A 19423-nucleotide genomic window follows, 5' to 3' on the forward strand; every position below is an offset into this window, starting at 1 on the left:
CCTCTGCCTACCAACAAAGGTGAGTCACAAACAATTGGGTCGATAGAACCATAGAAAAATTATGGCATAGAAGGGGACCATTGAGCCCATCATATCTGCTCCGGCCAAAGAAACTATCCGCCCAATCTAATCCCACCTTTTGGCATGCAGTTTCATACCAACAGCAAGTTTCTATGCATCATCTTAGAACAGAAATCTGTATGCAATGTCCCGGCTATACCAGGAGTCTAAAACACTATTCCATTGGAACAGAAGTCTCAATATACATTCCTCTTTATAATGAGCACACCCATACACTAGAAGAACACACAAATATTTGGCACTTTTTGCATCTTTTGGAGGTCCCAAAGTGCTCTCACAGCTAACAAATTTCTTATGAAGTGCAGTTACTGATGTTTTGTAAGCAAATGGGGCAAACAATTTGCACACACCCTGATCCTACATACAGCGAATTAAATAAATGACCAGAAAAGTCATTTTGATGGGTTGATTGAGAGACAAATGATGAACTGGACACCAAGAAAACTCTTTGCTGTTCTCTAAATGGTGCCACAGGATCACCTACATCTGAATGGGAAGACAGTTTAGCATCTTATCTGAAGAATGACACCTCTGGTAATTCTGCACACGCTCAGTACTATACGCAAGTGTCAGCTGTGTATTTTAAGCGTTTTCTGTTCATAAGATCATCGCTGATCTTCACCAGGCAGAAAATTGGATGGATATCTGAGCATTGGCCAAGCTCTGCCAATAGAACATTGAACATAGAACATAGAACAGTACAGCACAGTACAGGCCCTTCGGCCCACGTTGTTGTGCCGACCCTTTAACCTACTCTAAGATCAAACTACCTGCATACCCTTCATTCTACTATCAATAGAACATAGAAACAGTACAGCACAGTCTTAATCAATTATCTATTCACATGTTTAACCACATTGCTTTTTTAAATTTCCAGCAAGAATTCAAAACTACAAAATGGGAAGTGCAATACATTCTCCCTCACTGCTAAAGGCGTCTACCATGTAGAGGAAAGAATGGTTGCAGAATTCAACAGTATAAAATGATAGGTCTACTTAGAATGGAATTAAAAACCTCATCACCTATCAATTCAAAATTGTCAGAAAGAAAAGCATGGAATTAATAATTTAATACATTGTATCTTATTGACTTGTATTGGGAATGGGTTGCATTGGATCGCTTTGGGTTCAGTGTGGTAGAGTAAATCAGTAAGACCGATACACATGCCCATGTTCACCAGTTCATGGGGAGAGGTTTGGTGACTCATAATGTTTAGTATCTGCACTTTTTATGCATGACACACATTTCTGGCAGGCAAACTGCTGGGAGTAGGAAGTTCCTACTTTAAAAAATGCATGAGCTTGCAACAGATTTGAGAATGATATGGAAGTGAGGCAATAACATTTTCTATGAAATTTCGCCCTGTTTGGAAAGGCCCACATAATAGCCATCGGCTGTGCCTGACCTTTGTTGCATGTTAGAAGCGAATCACCTCATATTACTGCAGATGGCACAACCAGCTCTGCACTTGGCTTTCTACTGATTTGCAGACTGTGACAAGAGCTCAGCTTAGTTGCTGTCAAAAAAGTGTGATAATGGTGGCAAATATGGTGCCACCTTGGTGGTACTGAAAGGTGGCACTGAAGATCAGGTCTTTCTGGCTGGTGAGTACCCTGTCAAACTTTCTTTCATGTAAACTTTAGCATGTTGTGACTGGCATGCTTTCCAAGCACAATTCGGTTAAGTTAAGGGGCAGGGTGACTCTTTTTGCAACCAGCTCATGCAGTACTACCTGCACTCCAGCAGCCATCAAAGAGTGGGGATGATGTAGAGTGCAGGTTGGGAACAGGGAAGGATTGGGGTCAGGTGTTAAGTCGCCCCATCAGATGCCTGCAGGTGAGGTTTCTTTTCACTTCACCTTTCAGTGTGTGTTGGCTGTGACTTGGTTGGTAGAACTCTTATATCTGAATCAGAAAGACATCGGTTCAAATCCCACTCTAGCACTACAATGCAAAAATTAAGGCTGACGTTCCAGTGTAGTGAGGAAAGTGTTGGAGGTGCTGTCTTTTGGATAAGATGTTAAACTGAGGCCCTGCCTGTTCTCTCAGCAGGGCATCAAAGTTCCCATAGTTCTGTCTTGAAGAAGAGCAAGGGAACTATCCCCAGTGTCCTGGCCAATATTTATCCCTCAATCAACATCCCAAAAGCATATTATCTGGTCATTATCACTTTACTGTTTGTGGAAGCTTGCTGTGCACAAATTGGCTGCTGTGTTTCCTGTATTACAACAGTAACTACAATTCAAAGTTACTTCATTGGCTGTAAAGCACTTTTGGATATCCTGTGGTCATGAAAGGCGTTCTATAAATGCAAATCATTCTTTTTTATCTTAATTCTCTATCAACATTGGCTATGGCTGCCAATTAGCTGAGATGATTATTGAGCCCTTTTAAAGGCTTTCACTATTTTTGTCACCCTTTTGAGACGCTTCCCATTAGTTGATCCCATCCTTTTAAATCTCGCTCACATCCAATTTCCTGCTTCCACCAGTAGTATCCAACACCTGCCGAAACCTGGATATGTGAATCATTATGGGAAATAGACTGGCCCAGGAAATTTGAGTGTCATTGTCCTTGACCATTTTTGCAGGATGACCAATAGTCCTTGCCCATTCAGAACTGACTTACACCAGTAAATCAATATCAGACCCGAGGGGCTCTGGTATAATCGGCCTATTGCAAAAATGTCATCATGTAATCCAGATGATCACTACTATGTCATTGTGTTTGAAATTCTCATTATTGTTTTCAAAACCCTCCATAGTCTTTCCACTCCCTGTCTCTGTAACCTCTAGCCAACATCCCTCCAAGATCTCAGTGCTCCGCCAATTCTGGCCTCTTGCAGGTCCCCAATTTTCATTGCTCCACTACTGGCAGCCATGTCTTCAGCTGCCTAGACCCTAGGCTCTGGAATTCCCTCCTTAAATCTCTTCACTTCTCTCTCCTACTTTGGAGGTATATAAATGTAAGTTTTTTTATGGTGTTATGTGGAATCTTCACAAAATATGCATGTGAAGAATTATTGTTATAGCAAGTAACGTATGTATTTGTAAAGTGGCATAAGTCAAAACGCCAGCTACATTGATTTGTAACCAATGGCAGAATCTGAGAAGGTGACAGGGACAGATGATTCCAGAAGCTGCTTGGGACTCACACCTCTTATATCCCAAGAATGAAATGTAAAGGGAATAAATGTTATGACAGAAGAAAGGAGATATAGGATTTCAAAAAAAGTGATTGATACAATTTGTTCTGACCTCAAGGGGGTTGAATTGGAAAAATTATTTGTGGAGATATATGAGCAAGGGTTTTACATTATCATAATTGGCCTGTGCAGAAGTCAAAGAGCTAAATCGCAATAAGAGTTTGCAATAATATTAAACATAAGAAAGCCAAATGTGTTATGTAAAGACAATTGATCATAAGGCAAGAACAGTACATTTGAAAGAACTTGCATCAAATTATTGATATGTGTATTTATACAATATTTAATGCAAATAATATCATTTCCTAAGTAACACAATATTATATTAGCAATACAATGGAGTCAAAAGCGATGTCAAGTCTATCATTTTATAATGGGAATGATGTGATATATACCCCCAACTCATAGTGGGATTTTACTTTGGCATAGCTATATGTTTGTTTGTAGTGCACCTTACTTATTTATTTTTATCAAGTGCTATATCATAAATCTTTCAACAGTTCTCAAGTGTTTGAGGTTCTCTGGAGACTTGATTGACCTTTCAGGCAACATTGTTCCAACCATTGTTAATGATCCTTAATGATGAGCACGTTTGTTTTTCTGAGCCGAGGATTACATGTTGTAAGTTTGTCAACTAGCCACATGCCAAACAGTTGCAGAGAAGTTAGGTTTCCAGCGTGTCCCTGCTGTGGATGTCATTTCCTGCTGTTTATTGCTTGTGTGCAGTTAAGGCAGCAATTATCAACAAGAAGAGTTGAATTCTTATCTTCTCCTGCGGTAGCATGTTATTTCCCACTTCCTAAATATGTCCAACTCTCCTGAAGACATTCACATCTGGCTGGGTTACAGTTCTACAAGCACTGGGCATCTTCTACCACCTTCCCAAGCAGTCATTATTATGTGTGAGGTTCCTCAATGCTTTTCCCCTCATGATGGTTGAGTTGGCAGAAAATACTCGCCGGAATTTCTACCCCCCTGCCCCTGCCACCCCCTCAAAATTATGACAAATTCATCAAAAAAGAGCCTGCAGCTGTGACCTGGAAGCTAAAACTCAGGCACCCTCTACAACATACATGTGCCTAAGCTATCATTTATTGGTGAGAGAGAGATATGCGATTCGCTGAAGTGAGATCTTTTGGTGACTGTGAAAAATGAGGTTGTACACTGATTTTAAAATGAATTTCAAAAAATCGCCTTGAACTTTGTGAGCTGACACAGGCTGTAGAAAACAGGGTTTGTCATGGACACATTGAAAAATGGCTCATGGAGGTTAGATTGTAGTGGGTTTTTTTTTACTCTTTACTGAAATTGAAAAGTACAAACTACACCACAGCGATAACAGATGAACTGCCGAGGCCCCAAAATGTGCCTTTTGCTTTCTCATTTCTCGCTGAGCTTGAGCTGAGTGCTCAGCTATGGAGTGGGACAGTAAATGAAGTCATTTTTTTTCCCCCTTGTGTCTCAGCAGGCTGTTCCTGCTCAGTTTGTTTTGAATCACTCATCCTGATTGAGTTGGTAGTCTAGCCTGAATAGGGGACAGGGAGGACTCTTCTGTAATATTTCCTTGTCAGCCAGTACACAAGCCTCCAAAACTCTTTGACTATGTTGGCATTTAAACATGGATAACAAGAAGCGATGTTGTAGAACAAAGAGCGGCACTTTTCAATACGACTATTCATGTAGTTTTGACAGAGGCAATTCATCATCACTTTGAATGAAGGCACGTTTCCTCTGCTAAATAGCAGGCTGGTTAAATTTTTACCTGCCTTCATGAATGCTGCTATCAAAGCTGAAAGGGATTATGCTGCCAGCTAAGACAGCCCGAGCGCCTACGTTAGTGATTGTTTTTGAGGGAAGCCACATTCAAAAGCAGCTCGGAGCCATCTGTTAGGTGGAAACAAGGGAAATGACTGCATTAAAGGATGAAGAGTAATGGCACATCCTGGTGTCTGGGGCAGCAATGCTATTCTGTGGGAAGAACTTGGGATGTGATTGATGGTGCTCCATATTCCTGCTTGGCTTTGGAACTCCCAGCAGGGACTGGTTTGGATGGGGGAAGGGATGATGACACCGTGTACCAACACACACAGTATCTCATTAAACACCTCTGCCTCCATTTAATCCCTTTCACTATTTAAGAGTGAATAGACCTTTCAGGACAGATTTAACTGAGCTTTAATTGTAATGTATATATTTTTGTTTTATCATGTCTAAGGCTCACATATTATGAGTAGCCACTTAGGTACGGAACTAAAGGGCTGTCAGCTCACTTGAAACCCAAACTAAGCTCAAATTAGTGGGAGTAATTTTGACCTTTGCTGGATCAGCTTTCCATTACATTCCCCCCTGCCCCCTGAGTCTATTGAAGGCAATGGAGAGGAAATTCGTACAAGGTGTAGAACAGGTGGATAAACCAATATCATCCAAACTTATAGTTACCATCCCCTGCATCCTCCCTCCCCACCTACCCAGCATCCAGAGGAGGTTAAGGGGAGCATATTGGAGTCGGGGTGGGGGTGGGGAGGGTGTGTTAAAATCCTTAAATTAAAATCAGAGTAAAAATGGCTTGTAATGGTCCAGAGACATTTCTCAAATCAGAAAATGCTGGAAATACTCAACAGGTCTGGCAGCATCTGTGGAGAGCGAAACAGAGTTAACGTTTCAGGTCTATGACCCTTCATCAGATGTGGAGGGTAGATTGGGAACAGGGGAGGATGGGGATCAGATGTTATGTCGCCTTGTCCGATGTCTGCAGGTGAGGTTTCTTTTCACTTCACTTTTCACTGTGTGTCGGCTGTGATTCCATTGGTAGCTCTCTTGCATCTGAGATGGAAGGTTGTGGGTCCCACTCCCACACCAGAACTTTAGCACAAAAATCAAGGCTGATACTCCAGTGCAGTACTGAGAAAGTGTTGCACCATTGGAAGTGCTGTCTTTTGGATCAGATATTAAACCACCCTCTCAGGAGAGCAGAAAGGTTCCCACAGCACTGTTTTGAAGAAGAGCAAGGGAGTTATCCCCAGTGTCCTGGCCAATATTTATCTCTCAACCAGTTCAGATGAAAGGTAACAGACATGAAAGGTTGGGCTGAATATTACGAATGTGCTGCACTTCACGGCAGCGCTCACTGATGGCGGTGTGCACCCCGTGCAGATGCGCCGTCCCTGAGCCCCCAAAATATTAGGCACGGGGGCTCATTTAAATAGAGGGGGCAGTGCGGCCGCCCCGATGACGTCATCGGGGCGGTTGCCACGTCCCCGTCAATTCTGTCCAGCGGCACCGTTTAGGTGCCGCCGCCATTTTTATAGGGCTTTAAGCCCTTAGCAGAGATTTTAGTTTTTAAAGGGACCAGGACTTTAACTTTTAATGAAAACATTACATTTATAAAATAAATTGCCACTTCCACCCCCGCCCCCAATGATCACTCAATAAATTTATACCCTTTCCTCTACACAAAACCATTCTTGTCAGTCCCGACCTTTAAACCCCAAACCTTGCACTCTTTGCCTTTCAACCCCTACCCACCATCCCCACAGCCAATGAAAAATGTTTTCCCCGGTCCCCCAACCCTCCCGCCCTGAAAATTTTATTCCTCTGCCCTCCCGACCAGGTTCTCGCCTCGGAACTCCGTACCGAGTTCTGAAGGCACACGGAGTACAAACGGCGGCCATAAAACCGCGTGGGGCGGGCACCACCTGCAGGTAGGTTCATTTGCATCTCGCTATTGTTAATTTGCATATTAAGATGAAGGGGTCGCTGCAAGGGGACGGGGGGTGAGGGGCACTGCACCGAGGTCCCCCTGCCTCCGGTAATATGTGGCGGGCCCTTCACGACGTCGCGGGTCAAGGCGGGCCTCCCCCTGCTGAATTTTACTGCCCCCACGCCACGACCCGCAGCGTCGAGAGTCCAGTAAAATTCAGCCCGTTATGTCTGTTTCTCTCTTCACAAATACTGCCAGACCTGTTGAGTATTGTTAAAAGAGTGGACAAAGTAATGTCAGATAGGGAGGTTGAAGATGTGTATGCTAATAATGCACAGTTATTTCTGGTCTTTAATGTTTTTGTGATATGTTGAGCACTGAAGCAATCTCCTGATATCTGCGTATCTAGTTCCAGTAGCAAACATCTGATTTTTTCTCCACAAATTCAATTCTCTGTCTCTACTTCCTCTGCCTCTGAAATCTCTGTCACAGCTCCTGTTTCTTATTTCTCTATTTCTGATTACCCTTTCCAGTCCTATGGGGCTGATGCACCGGTCCCAGGGGCTCTGGTGCTGATTCCCACACATCTTAATGCTGGGCTCATTTATCCGCCTCAGCATAAGTGTAGCTGCTCTCGAACCGACTGCTCACTTACACATTAAGAAGGATGGATCAGTCCAGCGTTCTATTCCCCTCTTCTGTAGATAGCTGTTTGGAAGATGAGACATCAGAATAAAAGCATATTAGGCAGAAAATATGGAACTGGGCACAAGAGATGATTCAAAAAGTGGTTTAAATTGGAGACTGTTTTGAATACCTTGTGAAAATACTAATGCAATGTGAGATGCATCAGCAGTGCTATATTGGCTGGAAGCTTTCTAAACATTAAGGAGTGTACATTTCTTTTCACATAGAGTTATGGATTACAATCTTTGAATAACACAGCACAGGAGACTGCTCGGCCCATCATGCTTGTGCTGGCTCTATGAAAAAGCTATTGAGTTAGTCGCGGTTTCCTGCTTTATTTCCCAGAACCCTGCAAATGTTTTCCTTTTCAAGTATTATATATAACTCCCTTTTGAAAATTACTATTGAATCTTCTTCCACCACTCTTTCAGGCAGTGCATTCCAGAGCATAACAACTCACTACGTTAAAAAGGATTCACCTCCTCACCCTTCTGGTTCTTTTAACAGTTATCTTAAATCTGTATCACAATTTTCTTTGCTTCTAGTTGAGGATTCCTGGAGAATTTGGCATTTATATAGTTAAAAAGATAATGGGGGTAGCTTTTTACCATCGCTGCCTGGGCAGTAACCTGATGAAGCACATCACCTGCTCTATACAGAGCCAAGCCAATTTCAAGGTTACGGAGTGTTTTGAAAGAGTAAATAAGGATAAACTGTTTACATTGGCAGAAGAGTTGGTAACCAGAAGGCATAGATTTAATGTGATTGGCAAAAGAACCAGAGATGACACGAGGAGTGTTTTGTGATCTGAAGTGCACTGCCCGAAAGGATTGTGGAAGCAGACGCAATCGTAACTTTCAAAAGGGAATTGGATAAATACTTGTAGGGAAAAGTTTACAGGGCTATGGGGAAAGAGAAGAGAAGTGGGATTAATTGGCTAGCTGTACCAAAGATACAGTGGGCCAAATGGTCTCCTTCTGTGATGTATCATTCTATGATTCCATATATTTTCAGTTCACTGGTATCAATGGAATGAGAATTAGGTGAGGTTGTCCAGTTCTTTAGGATTACCCCACCTCTGCCACCCAGCCACACTCCCAACCCCTGGTAATGAAGACGAAATTCTATCTCAGTACATTGTTTACGCTAAGATATTTTTGCCTATTGTCTTCCCCTTGTCTAAAGGTCCTGGGCTATAATTTCTGCTTTGGGCACAATCGGTGATCCAGGGGCAAATTACACCCAAAATTGCATTAGTTTTGAGAAGTGATGTTTAATCAAGTTTCCGCTGAAACTCATTTGGTTAACGTCAAACGTGTCTACCATGAACCAGCATAATCAGGCAGCATTTTGAACATACAAAATATTCCCTGATGTATTTAAGAGTCATAGCAAAGTTTGATTAATGCAGCTAAAAATTAGTTTATCACAAAAATTAAGCATTTTTAATCAGAGTGTCCAGTGCATCATCTGTGAGTTATCTGATTTTAAATAACTGAAAATGACTGAAAAACTATACAGAAACATTTTCTAGTTATATTTGTGTACAGTAATCAGTATCTTAGTAAATTAAAAAAAAATTATATTCAAAATATGCCCATTAGAGTTCTTGCACCCAAAAGAACCAGCTTAATTTTTAGAGCCTCCTCGAAGGTCTCCAAACAATCAGGCACTTAACAGAAATTTCCAATGATGATGGATTCAATCTGGGAGTATGGCTATTTTGTGGGAGGGGCCAGCTCCTCGAGTGATGTTTTTTACACTAGTGCAAAAGATCATGGAAACATAATTTGTGTTGGACATAATCTGCGCTTGAAATGCTGCGTTCTTTTGCTCTGGTTAGTCAATTTCAGGTGAATTGCACTGAAATAAACAGTGCAACCTAGCGGAAACTCCAGGCCCCTGACTCTTTTGCCAGAGTGCAGCCCCACAGAAGCCGATAAGCCCTCTGATACTGCGCCTAACTGGCCATTATTGATACGCAAGTCTGGACAGCAGGTGTTGGCAGGCTGTGCCATCAAAAAGAAAGATTTATAATCGTACCTTTCATGACTTTAGGATGCCCCAAAACACTTTATAATTTTGACGCATGGTTACGATCATAAATTAGGAAACGCAGCAGCCAATTTTCATACAACAAAATCCCCAAAACAGCAACGAGATAAATGACTAGATGACCTATCTTTTTCAGTGATTGAGGGATAAATATTGAGCAGGACACTGAGAGAAGTCCCCTGTTTTTCTTTGAAATAGTGCCATGGATTGTTCCATCAAGAAGGGGGCACATCTGACAGTGGAGTGTCATCCAAGCAATACCATTCAGTCAATAAATTGGTGTACAAAACTATAAATGGATTGTATGTTACTCCGTGTTTCTATTATAAGGCAGCCTATTCTTCAATTGTATGCTTTCTAAATATTTGATTTCATCACATTTCCTGGCTCACATTGGCCGTGCCACACCAAGGCATTATGCTTTCTTATGCTTTGTCTTTTACTAAAACTATTAGTACTCCCTTTGCCTTTTATTCCATGACATCTCTGGTGTTTAATCTCTCCTGCCCTCCGCCCCATCACACACCTTCCCTTTTGTTCTTCCCCTCCACCACCTTTCACTTGTTCAAAGTCTGTTACATTTCTAACCTTTGTCAGTCTGATGAAAGGTCACAAACCTGAAACATTAATTGTGTTTCTGTCTGCACAGATGCTGCCAGACCTGCTGAGTATTTCCAATGCTTTCTGTTTTTCTGCCTTCTTATATGCAAGTTTGAAATATCCAACTTTCTTGCAGTTTATTAGCTGAAACTGTTATTCTTGTTCAATATTTATTTTTTCCACTGATATATAACTATTAATTGTGACTTGTTCATGTGTAAATTTATTTGCAAAAAAAAGAGAAAGACTTCTATTTATTTAGCAGCTTTCATGACCTCAGGACCTGCCAAAGTACAATTTTTGAAGAGTAGTCAATGTTGTAAGGTAGGAAATGCTGCAGCCAATCTTCACACAGCAAGCTCCCACAAACAGCAATGTGATAATGATCAGATTATCTATTTTTGTGATATTGATTGAGAGATAAATATTGGCCAGGACACCAGGGATACATCCCCTGCTCTTCTTTGAAATAGTGCCATGGGATCTTTACATCTATCTGAGAGGGCAGGCAGGGGCTCAGTTTAATGAAAGATGGCACCTCCGACAGTGCAGCCCTCAGTACTGTACTGGAGTATTAGCCTAGATTGTGTGCTGAAGTCTCTGAAATAGGACTAGCACCCACAATCTTCTGACTCAGAGATGAGAGTGCTACCAACTGAGATACAGCTGATTATTAAATCAATTGAATCATCCAAAACATTTCTGAGGGTAAAATGAGTTCTCCACCAGTCTCTCAGCTGCACATTTCTGATGTGCAGTTTGCAACCGCTGGCTGTCTGTTTTTCAACAGAAACAGGGGTGGTCAGCAGTTGAAAATTGGCGGTGGGGGGAGACCTAGTTTGTCCCTTGGATACCCAAGGCCCACTTGACACAATTTTCAGGCAGGCCTATAAATGGGTACACAGTACACCCGCCTGTTTTGGGTGAGAGGTTATTTAAATATGCAAATCAGGGTCCCAGCTACTGTAGTTGCAATTTTGAAGGGCAAATGAGTGGACTGTTTGCCACCTGAAAAGTAGGCAGCCAGCAGTGGAGAATCAGGAGTGGAGGGCTGTGGGGGTGGGGGCACCTTGGCTGCTCGCACAACCAATGAGCTGCAGCTGGGCATCTCTACCATGCCCACCCATCATCAGTGCCACTTAAACGAGTCCTGAATCGCAAATGTTTTGAGCTTTCCAATGCTGCTCAAAAATAAGCCCTTCTGAAACATTGGATGGGCCCCAGCTGGAGTATTGTGGCCAATTCTGGACACCACACTTTCGGAAGCATGTCAACACCTTAGAGAGGATGCAGAGGAGATTTACACCAATGGTACCAGGGATGAAAGGCTTGAGTTACGTGGAGAGACTGGAGAAACTGGGGTTGTTGTCCTTAAAGCAAAAGAAGATTGGGTGGGGGGCATTTGTTAGAGGTGTTCAAAATCATGAACATTTTTAATGAAGTAAATAAGGAAAAACCGTGTCCAGTGGCAGAGGGTTGGTGACGAGAGGACACAGATTTAAGGTAATTAGCAAAAGAACCAGGGACAACATGGGGATAAAATGTTTACGAATTTACAAGGCTGGATTTAAACAGTTAAATGTCAATATTTTAACAAACTGGCAGAAGGGTTAGTCACTGTGACAGTCTTGATATTGGATCCTATAGCTGGCAAAGTATAGAGGTAATTTTCTTCACACTGCAAGGGCAGATTTTGGCTGAAAAACCTCCAAATGACATCATGCTTTTGAAACCTTTATTGCTACACCGCCCATTTTGTGGTTGTAGACTTGAATTCCAAAAGAGTCAAATATGAACAGTGTAAATGATGAATAACTCCTGGCTGCACCTGCTTCCCAAGTTGGGTGTGACTTCCGCACTCACCCCTCCCCATCCCAAGCAATAGATGGAACGTCCAATACCTGGTAAGGCTTGCACCTGTCATTGTGGCCTGTTACAGCATGCTTCTTTTTTTATGAATGACAAGTATAATCCAAGGCCAAGTCTCTTCCTGCCCTTCCCTCCTGGCTGAAACATTTGTCAAAGGATGGAGGAGGGTGGAGAAGGTGCAGAAGAAATTAGAGAAAAAGAATTGCAGATTGCAAATATGTTTGAATACTCCCCCTTTGAAATCAAAATCTAATTAACCGTTTCAGTTGTATCTCAGGTTTAACCGATCTATAAAGAAGGTGTTTGCATTCACGATATCCAACAGTCATTTCCCATCCTCAGTTGGGATGTTGTGGAAGGGAGAGTAAAATCCAAAAATTACATAGAATTAGCACAGGACAGAAACAGGCCACTGAGCACATTGCTCCCATTTATGCTCCACATGCGCCTCTTCCCACCCTTCTTCATCTAACCCTATCAGCATAACCTCCTATCCATTTCTCCCTTATGTGTTTATCTAGCGTGGCTTCAAGGCATCTATGCTATTCGACTCATCTATTCTATGTGGTAGCAAGGTCCACATTCTGACCACGATCTGCATAAAGAAGTTGCTTCTGATTTCCCTATTGGAATTATTAGTGACTATCTTATATTTAATAATATAATTAATCAATTAATTAATTATATTAAAGTCAGGCCGCTGTATGCATCCTAGTTGCAATTACAGAGCAGTCCAGGAGCAGATTGTGTACTCAGTCTCTTGGAGTTGAATGATAGATGGTGAGGTGGAGGAGGGAATTGAGAGAAAGGAGCCTAAATAGCAGAAGGAAAAAAGGATCAAAATGGTGAGAAATAATAAAAATATTCTGATGTTGCGTGATTGTTAAATGGAAAATGTATTCCTTTCACCTGATTTTCTCCCCTCCAGCCCGCCCCAAGTTATCAGCCCTGCATTTTTGTAATTATATTCCCTGAGCCAAGAACTTTCCTTGAGCCAGGAGCGTGGGAGTATATCGACAGCTCTGCCGCTTTTGAACTAGCTACTTGTTGCTGCATAGGCACACTGTGGAGCAACACCTTCGATTGTAACACAACCAACTCCAAATAAAATGCATGTCTGACACAAGTACACAATCCCAATGGATCAAAGTTCAGCCCGATCATTCCCATTTTTAGGATCCCTCTCTACCTCGGCTAATCTGCTGCTGAAACACTCATCCATGCCTTTGTTACCTCTAGACTCGACTATTCCAATGCAGTCCTTCCACCTTGCACCCTCAGTAAGCTTGAGCTCATCCAAAGCTCTGTTGCCTGTATCCGAGCTTGCACTAAGTCCCATTCATCCATCATCACTATGCTTGCTGGCCTATATTGACTTCCAGTCCAGTAACACCTCAATTTTAAAATTCGCACACTTGTTTTCAAATCCCTCCATATCTCTGTAACCTCCTGCAGCCCTACAATCCTCCAAGATTTATTTTTATTCATTCACAGGACGTGGGCCTCACTGTCAAGTCCGGCATTTATTATCCATCCCTAATTGCCCTGCAGAAGGTGGTGGTGAACTATCTTCTTAAAGTACTGCAGTATGTGTAGCGAAGGTACTCCCATAGTGTTGTAAGGTAAGGAATTTCTTGATTTTGACCCAGTGTTGATGAAGGAACAGTGATGTACTTTCAAGTCAAGATGTTGTGTGACTTGGAGGGGAAATTTGAGGTGGTGCTGTTCCCATGTGCCTACTGCCCTCATTCTTCCAGGTGGTAGAGATCATGTGTCATGCACATCAGAGGTGCGATGATACAAACTATGTACTAATTCTGAAGAGTTATGAAAACTGATTTTGTCTTTTTAAAAAATGAACTTTTATTTTAAAAAGTGATCAATAGTCCAAAATGGCCACTAAAGAAAAAGGCCTTTTGTGTATTTAATTGTCTGACAAAGACAAAGGACAAATCCTCAAAGCTAAGAGGTATCAATTGCATCCCATCTTAAAAACATTCCAGATTTGAATGTCTTCTTCTGAAACAAAGAAGGTGAGAAGTAGCCATGTCCTGGGCCATTGTGCGATCACCATGGGGAAAAGAGGAGAACGTCTCCTACCAGGAGATGAGAGGTGACATAGTTTTACCTTAAAAAAGACAGCCAGAGAGAGAGAGAGAGAGCGAGGAAGAAGCAACATCCTAACAGCTTGTGTTCCAGCCAAGCCAGAAGGCACGTGCCCTGCTATAGAATCAGACAGCTACATTATACAGCAGTGAGAGTTAGGAGTAACCCATCGTCATCAACAGAACCTTCAATCAAGAGAGAAATCTACAATCATCTCAGGCCTGCACCCATCAAGGATTTGATTTCCAAGAGAATCCAGCAGATTTATCGTGACCTTCCCCCCTGCTAATAGTCACCTCCCTTTTTCCCTTCTCTATCTGTCTCTTCTCATGTGTGTGTGTGTGTGTTTGCAAATGAATGTGTGAGTGGATGCCGTTGTGACAATATTGGGATAAGGCGTATTGATAATAAACAATTGATTTTCTATTTTGCAAAACCGACAAGAAAACCTGTCACTGTCTGTTTATTTGAACAATAAAACACCAAGAGACTAAATTCTCAAAAAAATAAACTTGCTACATTCTGATGGGGAATTGAACAGTGGGAACTACCCACATCACACCTCGTGGCCATAACACAGGTTTGGAAAGTGCTGCCAAAGAAGCCTTAGCAGGTTACTTAAGTGCATCTTGTAGTTGCTGCACACTACAGTCATGGTGCACCAGTGGTGCAGGGAGTGAATGCTTAAGGTGGTGGATAGGGAGCCAATCAAAAGCATTACTGTGTCCTGAATAGTGTCGAGCTTCTTGAGTGTTGTTGGAACTGCACTCAACCAGGCAATTAGAGAGTATTCTGGCATGAACACGTGCTATAGCGAATGACGATTTTTTTATTCCACCAGCTGGAAATCTTAATTAAATTATTAAAAAGGAAAAAAGGAGCAGATAAAAGGTGACTGCTAACAGCTAAACTGGCCACCTCAATTTGCATCAAAATACCCTACATTCCAATGCATCGAGGTGGAGACATAGTGTCTGCTCAGTCCCCAGCAAGAAAAATGTGCCCATTACATTAAAGGCAAACACTTGGGACATTAAACTGGTGGAGATGAACCACTCAAAGGCTTGAACAATGGGACCCTGGTTAAGAGAAGGGAATTCCTAGATATGAACTGATTAAGTTGTAAGAGGAAATACACACTGGGTGATGGTCATGTGACAGGCACACCATCTGCATGTTTAAGCTGTTTTTTCTCTAACAACTAGACACTAACCAGAGAAGACACAAGTGGGGTCCGTCTCGCTCTCTCTCGTCCCAGTCCACCTTGTAAGTTTCGGACCCTGCCTGCTGGCCGTACCCATCTAGGCCTGTTGCTGTTGCAGACAGAGACCCCATGAAGGAAATCATCTGCACTGCTGTCTGCAGGAGAACCACTGAACCAGCTGGCCACATTTGCAAGCTGGAAGCCTCAGGACCACTGAGTTCAGCCGGAAGACAACCAGGTCACCAGACTTCACAGGCTGTATACCCCTTTTTATTGCTCTGGACTCTAATCTGACCAATCTATCGTCCCCCACTCTGTCACCTGTATGTGTGTGTGTTTGTGTGTGTATGTGCGTGTGTAAACCTTGATTGTGTGTGTGTGTGTGTGTATGAAAGTTGGAGCGTAGTTTATTATTTCAGTTAGATCCGTTTAAGTACAATAAAGCTAATCTCTTTCTTTGTTAAACTCAAGAAAACCTGACTTATTGGTTCTTTTATGATCATAGCATGTAAGTATCTAAACACTCAGTGAATTGGCATGCACCTTCACTTTAAAAAAGAAATAGATTAGATTAGAGATACAGCACTGAAACAGGCCCTTCGGCCCACCGAGTCTGTGCCGACCATCAACCACCCATTTATACTAATCCTACACTAATCCCATATTCCTACCAAACATCCCCATCTGTCCCTATATTTCCCTACCACCTACCTATACTAGTGACAATTTATAACGGCCAATTTACCTACCAACCTTCAAGTCTTTTGGCTTGTGGGAGGAAACCGGAGCACCCGGAGAAAACCCACGCAGACACAGGGAGAACTTGCAAACTCCACACAGGCAGTACCCAGAATCGAACCTGGGTCCCTGGAGCTGTGAGGCTGCAGTGCTAACCACTGCGCCACTGTGCCGCCCAAATATACCCTGTTGCGATCAAATAAGGAGAGGGACAAGAAGGGAGCCCTTCGACCCCTCCTCACCTACTCATAACAATTCCATCACACTACAGACTTGTGCCCTATAGATGGTGGAAAGGCTTTAGGGAGTCAGGAGGTGAGTTACTCGCTGCAGAATGTCCAGCCTCTGACTTGCTCTTCTAGCCACGGCATTTGTATGGCTGGTCCAGTTAAGCTTCTGGTCAATAGTGACCCCCAGGATGTTGTTGGTGGGGGTATTCAGCGATGATAATGCCGTTGAATGTCAAGGGGGGGGGGTGGTGGTTAGATTTTCTCTTGTTGGATATGGTCATTGCCTTGCACACGTGTGGTGTGAATGTTACTTGCCTCTTTACTCCTCCAATTTTGGCCTCTTGGGCATCACCGATTTTCATTGCTCCAGCATTGACGACCATGCCTTTAGGTGCCTAGACCCTAAGGTATGGAATTCCCTCCCTATCTATTGCTGTCTCTTCCTTTAAGATGCTCTTTAAAATTAACACTTTAACCAATACTGTCCTAATACCTCTTTATGTGGCAGGGTGTCAAATTTTGTTTGTAACACTCCTGTGAAGTGCCTTGGAACATTTTACCAAGTTAAAGGTACTATATAAATGCAAGCTGTTGATGTTGTTGTCATGTTGTTTCATCTATCTTACAAGATTTTTAATATTACATTAGCTAAATATGATGAATCCAGTGGCAAACATCAGCTACAGATAGTGTCGAAGTTTTGAATTGAAAAATCAAATCCCTGCTGCATTAAAATAGTTTTGATCTTATTCGCTGTTTACTGTTGTTTTTGTTTAAATTTAATTGCTGAGTACATGATAAAATGGGCCGCGGGCAAAAATTTGCAAATTGACCTTTTCAATCTGTGGTTTATAGGAATCCTGATTCCAGCACCATTCTAATCCAAGCATGATGTTTCTTGGCAAATGAGGGTTTTGTTCGTGAGGATCCAGTTTGTCATACAGGAAAAACAAGTAGCTCCAAAAACTCTTGAGAACATTCAAATCTTTGTGCCACAACAAGAACATTTACTTGTGTCATAGTAGGGAGCTGACAGAAGGGTTAATCGCTCTGACATTTAAAAATAGGAGCACAAGTACAGATGGTCGAACTCTTGTGGGCTGGAATGTTGCTGGCAGTGAGCGGGCTCGGCTCGTAAGCCGAAACCCACAACCTGGATAACCCCAGCACCAGGAGCTCACGCTCTGAGATTTACTGCCATCTAACTTTCAGCAGGCTCATTTACACATTGGCCCCAGATTTACATTTGACGCATTATGGTATCTAATTGCACTAGAATTGACAGCAGTTAACGCAAACACATGCGCTGAAGGCAACTGTTGGTCTGCAAACAACACACCCCTCTTCACTCATTACTGAAGCTTATCAAACTCCAGCACCCTGGAATAAATTTCAGACACTGGAAACTGGCCAGAGGGTTGCCGAGACAATTTAACAGTAGCCATGTCCTGATGTAGAGATGATTCAACACATGTTTTATGTCATCCCAATCAAGTATCCAAATTTCCAGCTTAAGCTGTCAAGGACAGATAAATTAGCAGCAGCTGTTCTCACCGAGAGAGTAGTGGGAGGCATTAAGTTCTAATTCCCATTCTTCCCCTGCCCCTCCGAAGCACCACCCCCCCCAACCCCCCAGTGCCACTATATCAACAGTCTGAAATATTGCCCAGCCTTCAGACTGATGTAAAAATACACATTGACCCTTGTATCAGAATGTAACCTTCATTTCACTCCGTACATTCAGAACCTACCAGTTCTTTTTATAAAGGGGGGAGACTCCTTAATTCTTTGTGGAGGCTGCTTGTCTTAATAGAAAGTGACACGACCACAGTGTCATATTCTCCGTAAAGATCCTAAGTAAAGGTCACATGTCAAGCACAATCCATTTGGAAGGTTTTTTTCCTAGCATGTATATTTCCTTGACCGCTGGCCTTATTCCTAACTCCAGGCTCTGTGTTTGGCAGGGATTTCCGAATAAACTGTGCAGTGCTTTTAACTTTGCTGCAACTAGGAAGAAAGCACATGAGTTGTCTCTCTAAGTCTGTCCATGAAGCACATTATAAAGAGGAATACATAACCAAGAGGAATACATAACTAGAGTTAGATTAGGGCCAATCAAGGATAGTAGTGGGAAGTTGTGTGTGGAATCAGAGGAGATAGGGGAAGCGTTAAATGAATATTTTGCGTCAGTATTTACAGTAGAGAAAGAAAATGTTGTCGAGGAGAATACTGAGATTCAGACTACTAGGCTAGATGGGATTGAGGTTCACAAGGAGGAGGTGTTAGCAATTTTGGAAAGTGTGAAAATAGATAAGTCCCGTGGGCCAGATGGGATTTATCCGAGGATTCTCTGGAAAGCCAGGGAGGAGATTGCAGAGCCTTTGTCCTTGATCTTTATGTCGTCATTGTCGACAGGAATAGTGCCGGAAGACTGGAGGATAGCAAATGTTGTCCCCTTGTTCAAGAAGGGGAGTAGAGACAGCCCTGGTAATTATAGACCTGTGAGCCTTACTTCGGTTGTGGGTAAAATGTTGGAAAAGGTTATAAGAGATAGGATTTATAATCATCTTGAAAAGAATAAGTTCATTAGCGATAGTCAGCACGGTTTTGTGAAGGGTAGGTCGTGCCTCACAAACCTTATTGAGTTTTTCGAGAAGGTGACCAAACAGGTGGATGAGGGTAAAGCAGTGGATGTGGTGTATATGGATTTCAGTAAGGCGTTTGATAAAGTTCCCCACGGTAGGCTATTGCAGAAAATACGGAAGTATGGGATTGAAGGTGATTTAGTGCTTTGGATCAGAAATTGGCTAGCTGAAAGAAGACAGAGGGTGGTGGTTGATGGCAAATGTTCATCCTGGAGTTTAGTTACTAGTGGCGTACCGCAAGGATCTGTTTTGGGGCCACTGCTGTTTGTCATTTTTATAAATGACCTGGATGAGGGTGTAGAAG

Source organism: Heterodontus francisci, chromosome 16 (genome assembly GCF_036365525.1).
Source record: "Heterodontus francisci isolate sHetFra1 chromosome 16, sHetFra1.hap1, whole genome shotgun sequence".
Lineage (NCBI taxonomy): Eukaryota > Metazoa > Chordata > Chondrichthyes > Heterodontiformes > Heterodontidae > Heterodontus > Heterodontus francisci.